At 48.8% G+C, this 18,033-nt stretch overlaps 1 pseudogene; it reads left to right on the top strand.

Moving 5' to 3' along the window:
• The window catches only part of LOC147092706 (NACHT, LRR and PYD domains-containing protein 12-like), a 1,351,730-nt pseudogene that overhangs the window by 10,822 nt on the left and 1,322,875 nt on the right, over positions 1-18,033 (top strand).

Here is an 18,033-nt window from a genome sequence, read left to right as displayed (position 1 = left end):
TAGTCAGATGCTGATAACCAGGAGAGATATGTTAAATATATTCAAATAGATGCACCAACCAGGACACATCTTCATGAACACACCGACAATGTCACTGACCATAGAAACCTGAAGAATCACACCCAGCTATATATTGTGTATGTGGAGAGATATTATATTCATGAAGTACCAGAATTTAATTTCAAAACTGAACAAATGAAGAATATTCAACACAAATCTGTGAATACAAATAATACACTACCGCCAGACTGTAAAACTGAGTGAAGGATCATTTAATTCATCAATGATCTCCCGCTCCATATTTCCAGCAGAATACTCTCTACCTCAGGAATAAGGCTGGTTTTGGTAAATCTCACCATAGGGTCCTCCCAGTGCGGAGTCTCGGCCATCGGGAGCCCGTCGGGAACTGGGTTGCAGAGATCAGCGGTACTCACTGGATTTCACTGGACAGCTGTCTGTGTCACACCTGATGTGGAGAGTTGGTCGTAACATTCGGGAAATGCTCGATCCCAGAGCTACCAGCTGTTGTACTGATGGGGGAGGAGGGACTTGATATCATGTTTAACAAGACAACGTTCGCCTTCTCATTTTAATATTTCTGTCTAACCCTCCTATTAATATATTTATTACAGAGCATCAGAATCTGGGAATGACTGTCACCACCATGGCTGATGGTCCAAATAGAGAAGAAGATCAAACATCTTCAACAAGAATGAGAATGGACACAGGTAGGTTCACAAAATTCATTAAAATATAATTTCTGTCCTGACAAAGGGTCCAGATCTTGAGCAAGAACCTGCAGCTCACACAGGAAGAGGGAACAGGACAGGGGCTGAGTAGAAAGAGGGAAGTGAGTGACCATCTAGAGGGACACTGCAGTCACAGGTGGAGGGAGCCCCTGAGCACTGGAACTGTCCAATAGATACCTGGTATTGGGGACTGTAAGGTGGATAGAGTCAGTGACTCAGAGGAGGCTCTTCCTGAGCAACAGTGTGACTCCAGGGAGCAGGAGGCCACCCCGAATGGGGCGGGGGTGAGAGGCAGGTGGGGCACAGGAATAGGAGAGCGATAGTGGTGGGAGATTCTATCATCAGCGGAATAGACAACGTCTTCAGCTCTGAGCCGGTCCCGAATGTTAAGTTGCTTCCCTGGTGCGAGAGTGAAGAACATCCTGGAACGGGTTGGATCATCTCCGGGAAGGAAAGGAGAGCAGAAAATAGCCATGGTCGGAACCGATAATACCGATTAGAAATACGTTTATACAAGGCATATTAAGACTTGGGCATAAAACTAAAAATCAGGAGTTGGAATAAGAACAGAAGATTTATGAAATAGCACAGTTATTAGCAGAAATAAAGGAAGGAGGTATTGAAGAAATGAGAGATTATGTCACTTGGTATATAAAAACAAGAAAAACAAAGTGTTCAACCGAGGCACCTTGAGGAAACTTTTTTTTACGCAGTGAGTTGTTGTGATCAGGAATGCGCTGCCTGAAAGGATGGCGGAAGCAGATTCAATCGTAACTTTCAAAAGGGAATCGGGTAAATACTTGAAGGGGGAATAATATCGGGTTACGGGGAAAGAGCAGGGGAGTGGGACAAAGTGGATAGCTCTACCAAAGAGCCAGCACAGGCACGATGGGTGGAGTGGCTTCCTTCTGTGCTGTATCTTTCTATGATTCTATATGAAGCTATAAATCTTTCCAAACACATTTGGAAAGTCAGAAGCATGCGAGATGTGATCTTGTATCTAAAAGACAGGGCCTGAGTCTTCACCAGACTCAAACGGAAATGTTCCTGGTTATAACATTTGATGGGGAGAGATAACATTTCTGGGCAACAGCATTAATACAAGGTTGTCTGACAGCGCTAGAACAAAAAAGCTGTGTTTATATAGCATCTTTAATGTAGATAAACATCCTAGGGTGCTTCAATTCAGCTTTATCAAATGCAGTTTGACGCTGAGCCATGTAAGGTGATATTCGGACAAGTGACCAAAAGCTTGGTCAAAGAGGTAGGCTTTGAGGGGCATATTGAAGAAGGAGAGAGGCGGAGAGATTTAGGCCTAGAAATTCAGTATAGCCACTTTTGGGGTGGTAAAGTCGGGCGGGCGCTAAAGTTTGCGCCCGCTGGAAAGTGGAGGCCACTTCGCCGATATTCAGTTGCTTTGGCCAAGGAGTTTGCTCGAGCGCTAAAACTGGCGTTGCACCCCTTTCTTTAGGCGCTAAGCCGGCGGTGCAGACTGATACCGCCGAGGCCGGGTGCAGCGCAGGTGCGGTCATGTTTTGATTGACAGCAGACACCCTGGCGCCAGCCAGCTCTTAAAGGGGGAAGGGTCGACTTGGTCTGCTGCCACGCCCTGGATACTGCAGCCCTCCAGCTAGGCCTAAACACTGCTGCTGGAGAGAAATAGCACCAGGAAGGATGCAGAGGGCCCGTGAGCGAGTGCAGCACTTCTCTGCCCATGATTTGAAGGTGCTGCTTAGGGGTTTGGAGAAGAGAAGAGATATCTTGTGCCCGGACAGTGGCAAGAAGGCTCCCAAGAGGCTGTACAGGAGAGCCTGGAGGGAAATCGCCCAGAGGGTCACAGCCAACAGCGATGTCCCCAGGACTGGTGACCAATGCCGGAAAAAGTTTAACTACCTCACTCGGTTGGTCAGGGTGAGTACCTTTTCCAGTGTCCTCCTCATCCTTGCATGTGCACCTCACATTATGGGCAAAGGGACCTCAAAGGCCTAATGGCCAGCCCTCCTCCAGCCGCTATGGCACTGGCATGAACATCAATAGCACTTTCTGCACTTTACACACTGGCCAAGCTATTCGACCATGGGAGGCAGTGCACACAACAACAGGGCACCACACTGGCCAAGCTATTCCACCATGGGAGGCATGCACACAACAACAGGGCACCACACTGGCCAAGCTATTCCACCATGGGAGGCAATGCACACTACAACAGGGCACCACACTGTACTTAGAGGCCGTCCTTTCTCTTGCAGGCCAAGCTGGCCCAGAATCTGAAGAGCCGGACTGTCACCGGGGGAGGCCGTGCCCAGTTCCAGGAGCTCAGTGACCTGGAGGAGCATGTGGGTCGACTCATGGGTGCCCGGGTGATTGGCCCCGTTGCAATTGGAGATGCCGACCCTGTGCTGGGCCCCAATGGTAAGGACATGAGCGTTTGGACCACTCTCGTTCCCCTTGCGCTTCAGCTCTACATCCTTTGCCACTGTCCGACCAATGCGCATAATGCCACCACTCATGCCTCCCTCGCTGACGCCCTGTCCTCACTCTAAAGCTACTCTTGTGCCTTCCTGCTTTCAGCTGGTGAGGAGGAGGTCCCTGAGGCTGTGAGTGTCAGTCCCTCGGAAGAGGAGGATGACGTGGAGCAAGAGGAAGGCGGCACATCGGGGGAACCCTCATCCACGCCAGGGGATGGCAATGGAGGGGACACGTCTTGCCTGGAGGGGAGCCAGGGGGAAGTGTTGCAGGGGGGTGTAGCTCCTGTGCCCAGTGGCGTCCAGCCACGCGGGAAGGGTCGGACAGCACGGCTGCCTTCTCCCCAGAGGGGGGAAGTGTTGCAGGGGAGTGCAGTTGCTGGGCCCAGTGGCGTCCAGCCACGCGGGAAGTGTCGGGCAGCTCGGCGGCCTTCTCCCCAGAGGGAGAGTCCGGCCACCAGTCCGGAGACGGACCTCGCCCAGGAGGTGCGCCTCCTTGATCAAATGTCCGCGGACTCGGATCGTCGGCACACCGAGTTCATGGGGGTTGTGGGACGGTTGCCTGAGGCCATTGAGTCCCTGGCTCATAGTGTGGCCGATTTCGGGGCCTCACAGGCCAGGGGTTTATAAGAACTCGCGGCAGCACAGGCCAGGGGTCACGAACAATTCGGGGCAGCACAGGCCAGGGGTCACGAAGAATTCAGGGCATCACAGGACGCGAGTCGGGCTGATTTCAGGGCAGCACAGGCAGCGAGTGCAGAGTTGATGAGTGGTGCCGTGCAGTCACTGGCTGGTCTGATGCGGGCACCGACCAGGGCAGTATGGGCACTCACTGCTGCCGCACTCGCTGTGTCACGCACGCATCGCTGCAGCACAGCGGTCTGGGCTTCACCGGATTGCTGCGCTTGCTGCAGTGCCAGCCCGGCCGACTGCCAGTGTCTCTGGCAACCAGCGAGCGCCTGGCATCAGCCAGCTTGCCCCCATTGCTGCAACCGCCACTGCCACTCCCCCAGCAAAGCTGCAACGAGCTGCTGGAGAGACTGATGCTGCCCAGCCACAGCTGCAGCAGTCAGCAGCCGGCCCCTCCAGGGCCGGAGCTCGTCTAGGCCGACCCCCAAGGGCATCTGCAGTCACGCATTGTGCCCCTCAGGAGCCTTCCCCCAGCCTTGCAACACCCACAGGGCCCAGGTTGAGGCAGAGCAGCAGGTCGGCCAGGGGCCGGAAAAGCCTGGACAAGGACTCGCCCTCTGGGCACTCAAAGTAGAGTGTGTTGCCAAATGTTTTTTTATATGGGGGTGTTTGTGTTCTATATGGGGGGGGTTTATTTTGGTAAGGCCGAAGATGAAGGCAAATGTTTTTTTATATGGGGGTGTTTGTGTTCTGTATGGGGGGGTTTGTCTTGGTAAGGCCGAGGATGAAGGCCATTTGGATGGACAAGTTTTGTTATTCCTCCCCAGGTTGTGGGAGTGAGATATGTTTTTGACTGTTTTTTGGGGGTCTTGTCTGTTTTTGGGTTTCATGTGGGAAGGGCCCTGAGTTTGTTAAATAAAGCTTTTTATTTATTCAGCTTGTCCATGTGTGATGTTTCAAGTGGTTGTTGCGTTAACCGGCTGAGGGCTTGCGGAGCGGCTGCATTCAGGTGCGTTCATTGCCGCAAGCCATTCCCTGACAGGGGGCCTAGAAGTGTCGTTCAATAAGCCGCCGACGGACGGCCCTTGGACCTTGTGGCTCCCTCCTGGGCTGGTACTCCTCCTCCTCCTCCTCCTCCTCCTCCTCATGGTTCTCCTGCTCGTCCTCCTGAGGTGGTGGTCCAATGTGAGGTGGCAGTGCCTGAGTTCTGCGGATAGCCAGGTTGTGCAGCATGCAGCAAATGATGACGAACTGGGAGACTCTATCCGGCGAATACTGCAGAGATCCGCTGGAACGATCCAGGCAGCGGAACCGTTGCTTGAGGACACCAATCGTTTGCTCTATGATGTTCCTTGTGGCTTGATGGCTTTCGTTGTATGCCTCCTCAGCAGGGGTCCTGGGCGCGTGGAGCGGGGTCATGAGCCATGTACACAAAGGATAGCCTTTGTCCCCGATAAGCCATCCTCTTGGGGGAGGCTGTGCCTGGAACATGTCAGCCACAGTAGTCTGGCACAGGATAAATGCATCGTGGCTGCTTCCTGGAAAGCGGGCATTGACAGCTAGGATGCGCTGCCTGTGGTCACACACCAGCTGTACATTGAGGGAATGGTAGCTCTTCCGGTTGCGGTAATCCTCGGCATTGTCGATAGGTGCCCGCATAGCCACATGCGTGCAGTCAATGGCGCCCTGCACCATGGGGAAGTCGGCGATCCTCGCAAATCCGACTGCACGCTGCTCCTGCCTCTCTAGGGTCATGGGGAAGGAGATGAATTGGTGTCTCCTTGCGAAAAGGGCATCGGTGACCTGCCGGATGCAGTGATGCACGGCGAACTGGGAGATGTTCGCTATTTCCCCAGCAGCGGCTTGGAAGGAGCCGCTTGCATAAAAGTTCAGAGCCACCGTGACCTTCACTTCCACCGACAGAGACATCCTGCACATCAGCTGTGGACGCAGATCTCTGTGAAGCAGCTGGCAGATCTCTGCAACCACCTCCCTTCTGAAGCGCAGCCTCTTAACACAATGCGCGGCAGTCATGGTGAGATAGGACACCTGCTGGTGGTATTCCCTGAGTGGGTAAGGCCTACGTTGCCGACGGCTGATGGCCCCTCTGCGTCTAGACATGGCTGCCCCTCTCACACAGCGTCTGTGAGCCCTTCGCACATAATGCTGGAACTGAGGGTTGGAACCCCATGCAGCCCCCATAATATACTTGCAAACAGTGAAATCACAATGAGACAAATTTGCAAGCTCTGGCCAGAACCCAAAAATACCTCTCCTATGTTGGCCCAATTCAGTAAGGTCTCTTCCTTGGTCTCTGTCCAGAAATCCGTAGCACTAAAGTCATTGCAGCAAAATGGCTGCCCTTTATAGTTCAGTCTAAGTGCCCTTTAATTAGCGCTACCCGAGGCCCGCAGGGCCTCTGCTGCGTTCCACTTCACAGTTCTTAACAGTGCCACGCCCACATTGGGCGGGCACCACTGAAGTTCCGGTTTGGGGCGCACAAACGGCGTTGCACGACGAAATGACGTCATAAGCTGCGCGCGCAGCTGAGCGCGCACAAACACTTTGCGCCGGCGCTAAATGTCAACTGAAGTTGGGCGTAGGCGCAGATCGGTCTGCGCCCGCACGCTATGTGCCTAGCGCTCGAAATCTACCCCTCTTATGGCGCTAACGGCTGGCGAACGCAACTGAATTTCTAGGCCTTAGAACTTAAAGATGTTCCGGGGAGCTATGTTAAGATAGAATCCATATGTACACAGTTAAGCAATAGGAAGTAAAATACAGGAAACTTTCTGCTATCCAGCACTGATGGGACCGAGCTGGTGCCGGCCCATCAAAACGGCCGGAGAGACCAGCGCTAATGTTAAAACATACGGAGCTTCTCAGTTCCGTATCTAGCAACAAACCCTGTTGTTTAGCAACAGCTTCAAAACAGTCGGCGCAGCTTGCAAACGTCTCTGTAGCTAAGCAACAGCTTCATCTAGATGCTTGCAGAGCCAGGACTGGAAAAAAAAAGCAACGAAAAGTAAAAAAACTTATCTGAACCGACTCCTGAATTTTGCCGGTGGATAGAGCGTTCTGGACATTTAACCTCCGTTTAAACGAAAGTTTCCTGTAGCACAATTCTCAGTGGGTTTTGCAGACCAGCAAGCAGTGGAGGTGAGATAGAGGGGAAGCTGGGGGAAACTAGTTGTAGAGGATGACGTTTTGGGGTGATACAAAATATTTCAGTCAGTTTCTAAAAATAATGGTGGAAGTGAAAATGTTGGTGTACTGGAGGCAGATGTGGGTCCATATTTAGAGATAACTGTAGAGATTGATTTTCATCCAGGAAAAATTGCCACGGTAGATAAGTCACTGACCCCAGTGATAATACACCCCAGGCTGTTCAAGGGAGTAAGAGAGGAGATGGGAGGGATTCTAACCGCAATTTTTCAATCCTACTTTAATATCAAAAATATGCAGATGGGCTGAAGGAGCCATAGAAACATAGAAGATAGGTGTAGGAGTAGGCCATTCGGCCCTTCGAGCCTGCTCCGCCATTCAATGAGATCATGGCTGATCATCCAAACTCAGTACCCAAGCAATGTCTTTGTTAAAATAGGGAGAGAGGATCAACCGGGTAACTGGAGATCAATTTGTCTACGTCTGTTGTGTAAAAACTTGAATTCGACCTGGAATTACAGATTTGTGAGCATTTAGAGATGCAGGGGATGGTGAGGGGAGGCTGGAATGGATTAACAGTAGACCAGCCGTATTTCACAAGTTTGTTAGAGCTTTTTTGAGACATGACTACAAAGTTTGATGGAATGTTGCACATGCGGTGTGACGTAAGAAAACTACTAGGCACTTGGTCTAAGCGTTAAACAAAGCTTTAATCAACTGTTCTACAACATGGAGGTCTAGTTGTGTCCTTCCCTAGTTCCTGTTAAGAATGTCCTGCGCAAGCTGGGCCCGTGCCTGAGTATTTATACTCTCCCTGGACAGCGCCACTCGCAGGCCGCTCAGTTGATTCATGTTAAGTTGTATATGGGTTATCAGAAGGTGCTCGATAATGTGGCTCACAGGAGGCATCAGCCATTTGGATTTAGAGGGAATGTAGCTGCCTGGGTCGAAAGTCGATAATTTGTTTTTGCATAGAGTCTACAGCACAGGAACAGGCCATTCAACCCAACTGGTCGGTGCCAGTGTTTATGCTCCACATGAGCCTCCTCCCAACCCTCTTCATCTAACCTTATCAGAATACGCGTCTATTGGGCCAGAAATTCGTGAACAGGGCTTGCCGCGCGTGCAAGGTCCTGATTTGCACTTACCCGACGCGCCTGCCGATCACCTCCAGGGACGCCTGGAATTCCATTTTGAATCTGAAGAATCCCGGGCAGCGTTTGACGTCACGCCGCCCAGGAGTGCAGCCAGCGCGAAGCCTGGAGCGCGCTGTGCAAGTGAGACACGCCCCTTGAGGTCTCAGTTTAACAGGACACGCCCCCAATGTTTCTGCCAAGCTGCTAAGCATTTTTACATGCAAAGCAGCAGTTTAAATAGGTTTTTGGAAGTTTATTGAAGCTTTTGGTAACTTTTATAAACGTTTACATTATTTTGAAGAATCTGAAGTAGTTTTAAACAGAATTAAAGCAATTTAAAGACTTTTAAAAGCCCGAAAAGGTTTTTTTTTATTTCCATTTATTTATTTAGCAATGTCGTCGTCATACGTGTCTTCACACTGTTCCCTTTGGGGAACTGTATGAAGTGGTGGAATGACTTATGGCCATGATTAACGCTCATTCTGTGACCGTAACCATCTTTGAACCAGCCATTAGGGCGGTTAGTCCTATGGCGGGAGGGTTTTACGGGCTCCCACAAGCTATACAAGGAGGGGGGGCCACCCACACCCACGGATGCAAATATCCCACTGAATGTCAACTCAGAATTTAGAGCCGGAGCCCCGACTCCACTTGCCGGGACTGTCTGGAGCGGGGTTCGAAACCCTACCTTGATCTGGCCCAGCGGCGGGGATCCTACCGCTATGCCAAAGGCCCAATCCAATTAGCAACGTGAAATGGCTGGAATGAGCACAATTCACGGCATTAAAAGAACTCACAATTGAACTGATAATGACCTCAGCAATCTCCTCAAGGAGGTGGAGGCGCAGCGCCTGCTCATCATTGGTAATGAGAAGTCAAAGGCGCCGCAAAAAGGGCAGATGATAGCTTGGTCTTTCAAGTGGCAGCATAGGGCTCCAGTCACGGGGAGGGAAAAGGCGCAGGAAACGTATGGGCGTCACCTTTTGTGCGGAGTGGGCCTTTTGCGTAGCAGTAAGCATCCCCGCCGCTGGGCCAGAAGGAGTAGGGTTTCGAACCCCACTCCAGACAGTCCCGGCAAGTGGACTCGGAGCTCCAACTATAAATTCTGTGTGGACATCCAGCGGGATACTTGCGTCCGTGGGTGTGGGTGTGGGTGCCCCCCCTCAGATGGGTTGTGGGAGCCCATAAAACCCTCACGCCATAGGACTAACCACCCTAATGGCTGGTTCAAAGATGGTTACGGTCACGGAATGAGCGTTAATCACGGCCATAAATCCTTCCACCACTTCATACAGTTCCCGAAAGGGAACATTTTGAGGATACATACGACGATGACCTCTTGCGCAATGCACCTCCTTGGACCCTCAGTCGCAGATGCGAGGGGGCAAATCGTGCAATTGTTAAATTTTTCATTTTATTGACATGTAAAATGTTGGCCCAGTAATTCCCTTCCAAATGCGCGAGTACGGCCGGGGTAATTACGCGTCTGGCCAGAGGAAATGCCGTTTTCAGCATGCACAGTGCATGTGGGGAAAACTGCCATTTCCTGTCCTCTGAACGAAGCGGTTCAGAGGCAGAACGCATGCGACTGCACAGGCAGCGCGTGCGCAGTAAAATTCGCCGCTTTCATTCATGCATTCAGTGAGGTCAAGTCCTTACAACTTACACATGAAAAAAGCATGGGTACAGTTGCTCCAGAGGCTGCGGAGGAAGATATTTCATATCGTGGAGCTTCTGAAAGTATGTATATCTGTATATATTCCTTTGAGTGTTATGTATATATTCCTTTACTTATGTGTATGAATGTATTATTTAATTATGACTTTCAGAGAAAGTAACTTATTGGAAAATCATAATTAAAAACATACATTCATACACATAAGTAAAGGAATATAAAACATACATACATATATGTAAAGGAATATATGCGGACATACATACATAATTATTTATTACTGATGAAAAGTTTCTTTCTTAAAAGTGCTGGAAATGTTACATTACTCATTTTAGAACACTCATTTTCACATTCAATTCACACAGCCACAATTGCTCCTTCTACCTACCGTTCTGAAAATCCGTTTAAAAAAAAAAATTAAACTTTTAAACTTACTTAAAATTTCTTAAAATAACTTCCCTCCCTTTCCCAAACAAAAATATTGCCTTTCAGAAGCTCCACGATAAAATATATCTTCCTCCGCAGCCTTGGAACAACTTTACACATGCTTTTTTCAAGTGTAACTTGTAAGGACTTACCCTCACTGAATCCATGAATGAAATCGACGAAGTTCACTGCGCAAGCGCTGCCTGTGCAGTCGCACGCGCTGTGCCTATGAACCCCTTCGTTCCGAGGACTGGAAATGCCGGCGTTCCCCGCATGCGCTGTGCATGCTGAACGCCGGCGTTTCCAATGGCCAGATGCGTGAGTACCCAGACCGCACTCACGCATTTGGTCACGAATTTCTGGCCCATTATCTTCTCCCTCATTTGCATATCTTGCTTCCCTTTAATTGCAACTCTGCCATTTGCCTCAACTATTGCTTGTGGCAAGTTCCACATTCTTACCAGTCTTTGGATAAAGAAGTTTCTCCTGAATTCCCTGTTCGATTTATTCCTGATTATCTTATATTAATGGCCTCTAGTTTTGGACTTACCACAAGTGGTAACATTTTCTCCACGTCTACCCTATCAAATTCTTCCATAATCTTAAAGACCTTTATCAGGTCACCCCCTCAGTCTTTTTTCCAGAGAAAAGAGCCCCAGCCTGTTCAGTCTGTCCTGGTAGTTAACCTCTCAGTTATGTTATTATCCTTGTGAAAGTGGATAATGTGTTTAGTTTTCTCCATTTGTGTTCACAGATCCGAACTCTACAATCACTGAGTTCTTGACAAAGTGCGACGATTACCAGCTGTTCCAGTTGATGAAATTCTACCGGGACAGACTGGAACAGGCGATTGAAGGAGGGGTGGACGGAGTCAGCTCGGTGTTAACATACCAGAGGTATTTCAGTGGACAAGAACATCGGGTAAGTGGGAGGGACACAGAATGAGTTTGGATTATTTAAACATCTCAGAACTGACAGAACATCAGATCTTAGAATCATAGAATGTTACAGAAGAGAAACAGGTCAAATAGGAAAGAAATAGATAAAATTGAAAATATTGTGAACCTGAAACAATTATAGGAAGAGGTGAAAATACTCAGCGGATCCGTCAGTATCTGTACAAAGAACAGGGGAACAGTTTGGGTATAACTCTTGTGTGGACTGAAAACAAAGGGGAACAGTTTTAGTGGGACTGGGAAAAGGAGCGACCAGAGGCAACAGACAGGAGTTAGAGGGAAGGTCATCAGCTGACTGACCTGAAAACTACCTAAAGTAAATTAGGGAACTGAGGGATGACAAAAATTATCTGCAGAGTAAATGAGAGGCATTTCAAAAAGAAAAACAAGAAGGTTAAAATGTATAAGACCCAAACAGGGAAACTAAACAGCAACAAACTGTGGGGATTGAAATTCTGATGGCTTAATTTATCCCCCATACATCACCGGGGGTCAATCCCAACTTCGGCGGAGATGCAATACGGGCGGTTGAACCTGCCATGGAGCCTCACTCCCTGGGACAGCACTTCAGGAAATTACAGCAAGCAGCCTGTACTGTTCTGTCAGTTACCTTTAATGGAATAGAACTAAATGGAAATGATCATCGGGCAGGGTGTATAATGGACGGTCCATCAGCTACCACCTGACCAAATTGAAAATCTAGGCAACATAGTGTAATAGCAACCCCATGCTCACTACCCATGATGGTTAATATTCCACATAGTCCAGGCCTAATCTTCTGTTCACTCTCCGTACTATTACTTTCCTTCTTATCCACGCAACTGTAGAATTATCGTTTGTAAAAAAAATTGTCGACTTGCTTCCACAGAAGTTAATGGGAGTGAGTTATGCTTTCTAACCCCCTCGTGTGCAAATACATTTATCCAACTTCACATTATGTGCCCTCTGGCCAGTCAGTGGAAACTATCAGTAAATATTTATTTGATCCTAACGATTCAGAATCTAAAGACCTGCAGCAACTTCTCACATGTTCTGCTCACCTCTGGTGGAATGAGCCTAATGTTCTCAAATCCTTCTCTCGAACAGTAACTCCACATCCCTGGTAACATCATAGTCAATCTGCACGGCAGTTTTTCCATTGATTTTACTTCCTATAGGTGAAGTGCCCACAACTGTACAGAACAGTGGAAATTGTCTGTCCCTGTGCTGTGGGTGCGGAACGTCACTACCGCGGGGAACATCAGGAAACTGAGCTCATTCAGTCTGTCATTTTCACTTTGTTGGCTGGATCTCTGCTTCATTTTGGGACTGGAGAGTGTGGCTGAAGGATGAAATATTGGTCGATACATATTGTTATATTCTTTCACTGTTTAGAACCTGTGTTTTTCTGTAGATACTTCCGTTTCTTTAGTGTGAATTTTCCACCAGTTAAACATTGATCGTCTTCTACCCCCGCCACAAACTCTGTCTCCTCGCCACTTCATTTCATTGCCCTGCTTGACCATTCTGAGGCTGAACCTGACTGTCCTATTTACTCTGCAACTGAGCTTCCGAACCCATATCGTTTCCATTACAAAGAACTTACTTCCACCTACATAAAATTGCTGTCCTGCTCTCTTGTCTCAGCCCATCTGCTGCTGAAACCCTCACCTGTGCCTTTGTCACCTTTTCAGACTCGATTATTTAAATGATTCCCTGGCCGGCCTCCCTACCTCTGCCCTATCCAAAAGTCTGCTGTCTGTACCTTGTCCCACCCACCCAGGTCTCAGTCACCTGTCACTCGTGCTCACTCACCAAGTGGCTTCCGGTCCTCAAATGCTTATAATTTGAAATTCCCATCCTGCTGTTTAAACCCTTTCTCTCTAACCTCCTGCAGCCCTACAACAGTCCCGCAAGTCTAGAATTCTCTTCCTCTGACTCTGGCCTCTTGTTCAACCCGCACCCCGCTCCTCCCCACCCTACCAGTGGTGACGGAGCATTCAGTTGCCTAAGGCCCCACGCTCTGGAATTCAATCACTAGATACATCTGTCTCTCCACCTTCATCTCCTCCTTAAAACTTAGCATATTCATCGAGCTGTTGCTCACCCCGCTAATATCTCCTTTCTCTTTTTTAAATTCATTCCTGGGACATGGGCGTCGCTCGCAAGGCCAACATCTATTGTCTATTCCTAGCTTCCCTTGAGAAGGTGATGCTGAACTGCCTCTTGTACCGCTGCATTCTTTGTGGTGAAGGTAATCCCACAGTGCTGTTAGGTAGGCAGTTCCAGGATATTCACCCAGCGACTATGAAGGAACAACAATATATGTCCAAGTCAGGATTGTGTGCAACGTGGAGGTGGTGGTGTTCCCTTGCATCTGCTGCCATTGTCCTAGATGGTGGGGGTCTTTTTTTATATTCCTTCCTGGATATGGGCATCTTTGGCAAGGCCAGCATTTATTGCCCATCTCTAATTCCCCTCGAGAAGGTGGTAGTGAGCCGCCGCCTTGAATCGCAGCAATCCTTGTGGTGATGGTGCTCCCACAGTGCTGTTAGGGAGAGAGTTCCAGGATTTTGACCCAGTGACGATGAAGAATCGGCGATATGCTTCCATATCCGGATGGTGTGTGACTTGGAGGGGAACTTGGAGGTGGTGGTGTTCCCATGTGCCTGCTGCCCATGTTGAAGGTAGGGGGATCAGTGATGTTAATGCGATTAAATGTCAAGGGGAGGTACTAAGACTCTGGTGTTGCAGAAAACCATTGCCTGGCAGCTGTGTGGCACGAATGTTACCACTTGTCAGCCCAAGTCTGGATGCTGTCCAGGCCTTGCTGCATGCGGACATGGACTGCTTCATTATCAGACTATTTGTGAATGAATCCAAACACTCTGCCATCTTCAGTGAACAGCATCACTTCTGACCTTATAATGGAAGGAAGGTCATGATGAAGCAGCTGAAGATGGCTGGGACACGGCCCTGATGAACCCCTGCAGTGAAGTTCTGGGGCTGAGATGATTGGCTTCCAGTGACCTCAACCATCTACCTTTGTACAAGGTATGACTCCAGCTGCTGAAGTGTTCATTTCTACCGTTGGTTGATTCATTGTCCACCAGCGTTTGTGAACGGATGTGGCAGGACTGCAGAACCTTGACCTGATCCATTGGCTTAGCTCTGTCTATAGCGTGCTGGTTCCCCTGTTAAGCATGCATGCAGTCCCCGTGTTGTCACTTCAATAGGTTGGCACCTCATTTTCAGGTACGCCTGGTGCTGTTCCTGGCATGCTTTACTACCATTCTCATTGAACCAGGGCTGATTGTCTGGCTTGATGGTGATGGAGGAGTGAATGATATGCCGAGCCATGAGGTTGCATGTTGTGGTGGAATACAATTCTGCTGCTGCTGATGGCCCACGTGGATGTCCAGTTTTGAGCTGCCAGGTGTGTTCCTAATCTATCCTTATCAGCATTGCGTTAGTGCTCCATGACAAAGTGGAGGCTGTCCTCAGTGTGAAAACGGGACTTTAGTGTCATTGGCAGCCCAATCTGCCACAGGTAGATTGGTGAGGACGAGGTCAAGCAGGTTATTCCCTCGTGTTGGTTCTCTCACCAATTGCCGCAAGCCTAGGTATTTCCGAATGTTTCAGATTTAAATTCACCAACTGCCATGGTGGGATTTGGACTCTTATTTACCAGTCCAATAACATAACCAGCATGCTAACGTACTCGACGTCTCAACATCCACTATCTGATGGCGCATCTGAAGTGCATTTTGACGTTTTTCTGCATTGCGGCCACTATTTAAATTTAAGTTTTTGATTAAACTCCTGACTGCACAAACCCCATTGCAGGACATGTGCTCCCGGTGACTGAGGTTTCATACCGGCAGTGGGTGTGCAAAAAAATAGGTTTCGGACATTTGAATTACCAAGGGGGGAAAGTGTTTGAATTGATTTTTCCTCATTATTATAGGTCGATTCTCCTGACCTATAATCAGCAGTGGTGGTTTCGATTCTCCTGACCTATAATCAGCAGTGGTTGTTTCGATTCTCCTGACCTATAATCAGCAGTGGTGGTTTCGATTCTCCTGACCTATAATCAGCAGTGGTGGTTTCGATTCTCCAGACCTATAATCAGCAGTGGTTGTTTCGATTCTCCTGACCTATAATCAGCAGTGGTTGTTTCGATTCTCCTGATGTATAATCAGCACTGGTTGTTTCGATTCTCCTGACCTATAATCAGCACTGGTTGTTTCGATTCTCCTGACCTATAATCAGCAGTGGTTGTTTCGATTCTCCTGACCTATAATCAGCACTGGCTGTTTTGATTCACCTGACCTATAATCAGCAGTGGTTGTTTCGATTCTCCTGACCTATAATCAGCACTGGTTGTTTCGATTCTCCTGACCTATAATCAGCACTGGTTGTTTCGATTCTCCTGACCTATAATCAGCACTGGTTGTTTCGATTCTCCTGACCTATAATCAGCACTGGTTGTTTCGATTCTCTTGACCTATAATCAGCAGTGGTTGTTTCGATTCTCCTGACCTATAATCAGCAGTGGTTGTTTCGATTATTCGGTGTAATTTCTCAGTTTTCTAGCTGCTTCCCTCAATTCAGAATTGCCCCTTCTGTGCCACTTGAGTTCAGATTTGCTGCTATTTTCTAGAAAATCACAAAGTGTGACGGCAGGAAATAAGTGTGAGAAACAAGTTTATCATTTTTTTTTATTTGTTCATGGGATGTGGGCGTCGCTGGCAAGCCCAGTATTTATTGCCCATCCCTAATTGCCCTTGAGAAGGTGGTGGTGAGCTGCCTTCTTGAACTGCTGCAGTCCGTGTGGTGAAGGTACTCCCACAGTGCAGATACGGAGCGAGTACCAGCATTTTGACCCAGCGACGATGAAGAAACGGCGATATATTTCCAAATCAGGATGGGGTGTAACTTGGAAGGGAACTTGCAGGTGATGATGTTCCCATGCGCCTGCTGCCCTTGTCCTTCTTGGTGGTAGAGGTGCTGCCGAAGAAGCCTTGGCGAGTTGCTGCAGTGCATCTTGTAGATGGTGCACACTGCAGCTGCGGTACGCCGGTGGTGGAGGGAGTGAATGTTTAAGGTGCTGGTTGGGGTGCCAATCAAGCAGACTGCTTGGTCCTGGCAGGTGTCGAGCTTCTTGTGTTGTTGGAGCTGCACTCATCCAGGCAACTGGAGAATATTCCATCACACTCCTGACTTGTGCCTTGTAGTCAGGAGGCGAGACACTCGCTGCAGAATACCTAGCCTCTGACCTGCTCAGGTTGCCACAGTATTTATGTGGCTGGTCCAGTTAAGCTTCTGGTCAGTGGTGACCCCCCAGGATGTTGATGGTGGGGGATTCTGCAATGGTAATGCCGTTGAATGTCGTGGAGATGTGGTTAAACTTTCGCTAGTTGCAGATAGTCATTGCTTGGCACGTGTGTGGCACGAATGTTACTTGCCATTTATCAGCCCAAGCTTGAATGTCGTCCAGGTCTTTCTGCACACAGGCATGGACTGCTTCACTATCTGAAGAGTAAAGAATGGCACTGAACATTGTGCAGTCATCAGCGAACATCCCCACTTCTGACCTTATGATAGAGGGAAGGTCATTGATGAAGCACCTGAAGATGGTTGGTCCGAGGACACTGCCCTGAGAAACTCCTGCAGCGATGTCCTGGGGCTGTGATGATTGACCTCCAACAGCCACAACCATCTTCCTTTGTTCTAGGTATGACTCCAACCAGTGGAGAGTTTTCCCCCTGATTCCCATTTACTTCAGTTTTACTAGCTCTCCTTGATGTCAAGCGCAGTCACTCTCACCTCACTTTTGGAATTCAGCTCTTTTGCCCATGTTTGGACCAAGGCTGTAGTTAGGTCTGGAGCGAGTGGTCCTTGAGGAACCCAAACTGAGCATCGGTGAGTGGGTTATTGGTGAGTAAGTGCCACTCGACAGCACTGTCGACAAACCTTCCATCGCTTTGCTAATGATTAAGAGTAGACTGATGGGGCGGTAAATGGCCGGATTGGATTTGTCTGGATTTTTGTGGACAGGGCATACCTGGGCAGTTTTCCACATTGTCGGGTAGATGCCAGTGTTGTAGCTGTACTGGAACAACTTTGGTAGAGGTGCAGTTAGTTCTGGTGCACACGTCTTCAGCGCGATAGCCGAGATGTTTTCGGGGCCCATTGTCTTCTGATGTATCCAGTGTGCTCAGCTCTTTCCTGATATCAAGTGGAGTGAATCGAATTGACTGAAGACTGGCTTCTGTGATGGTGGGGATCTCAGGAATAGGCCGATCTAGATCATCCACTCGGCACTTCTGGCTGAGGTTGGTTGCAAATGCTTCAGCCTTGTCTTTTGCACTCACGTGCTGGGAACCACCATCACTGAGGATGGGGATATTCATGGAGCCTCCTCCTCCCGTTATTTGTTTAATGGTCTACCACCATTCATGACTGGATGTGGCAGGACTGCAGAGCTTTGATCTGATTCGGTGATTGTGGGATTGCTTAGCACTGTCTATAGCATGCTGCTTCTGCTGTTTAACATGCATGTGGTCCTGTGTTACAGCTTCCCCAGGTTGGCACCTCAATTTTAGGTATGCATGGTGCTGCTCCTGGCATGCTCTTCTACACTCCTTATTCAACCAGTGTTGGTCCCCTGGCTTGATGGTAATGGTGGCCCATGAGGTTACAGATTGTGATGGAATACAATTCTGCTGCTGCTGATGGCCCACAGCGTCTCATGGATGCCCAGTTTTGAGCTGCTAGATCTGTTCTGAATCTATCCCTTTAAGTACAGTGGTAGTGCCACACAATGCGATGTAGGGTATCCTCATTGTG

Source organism: Somniosus microcephalus, unplaced genomic scaffold, assembly GCF_052327205.1.
Source record: "Somniosus microcephalus isolate GS21.2 unplaced genomic scaffold, FLI_Smic_1.0 unresolved_chr2, whole genome shotgun sequence".
Taxonomy (NCBI): domain Eukaryota; kingdom Metazoa; phylum Chordata; class Chondrichthyes; order Squaliformes; family Somniosidae; genus Somniosus; species Somniosus microcephalus.
This window is presented reverse-complemented; position numbering and strand designations above follow the sequence as displayed.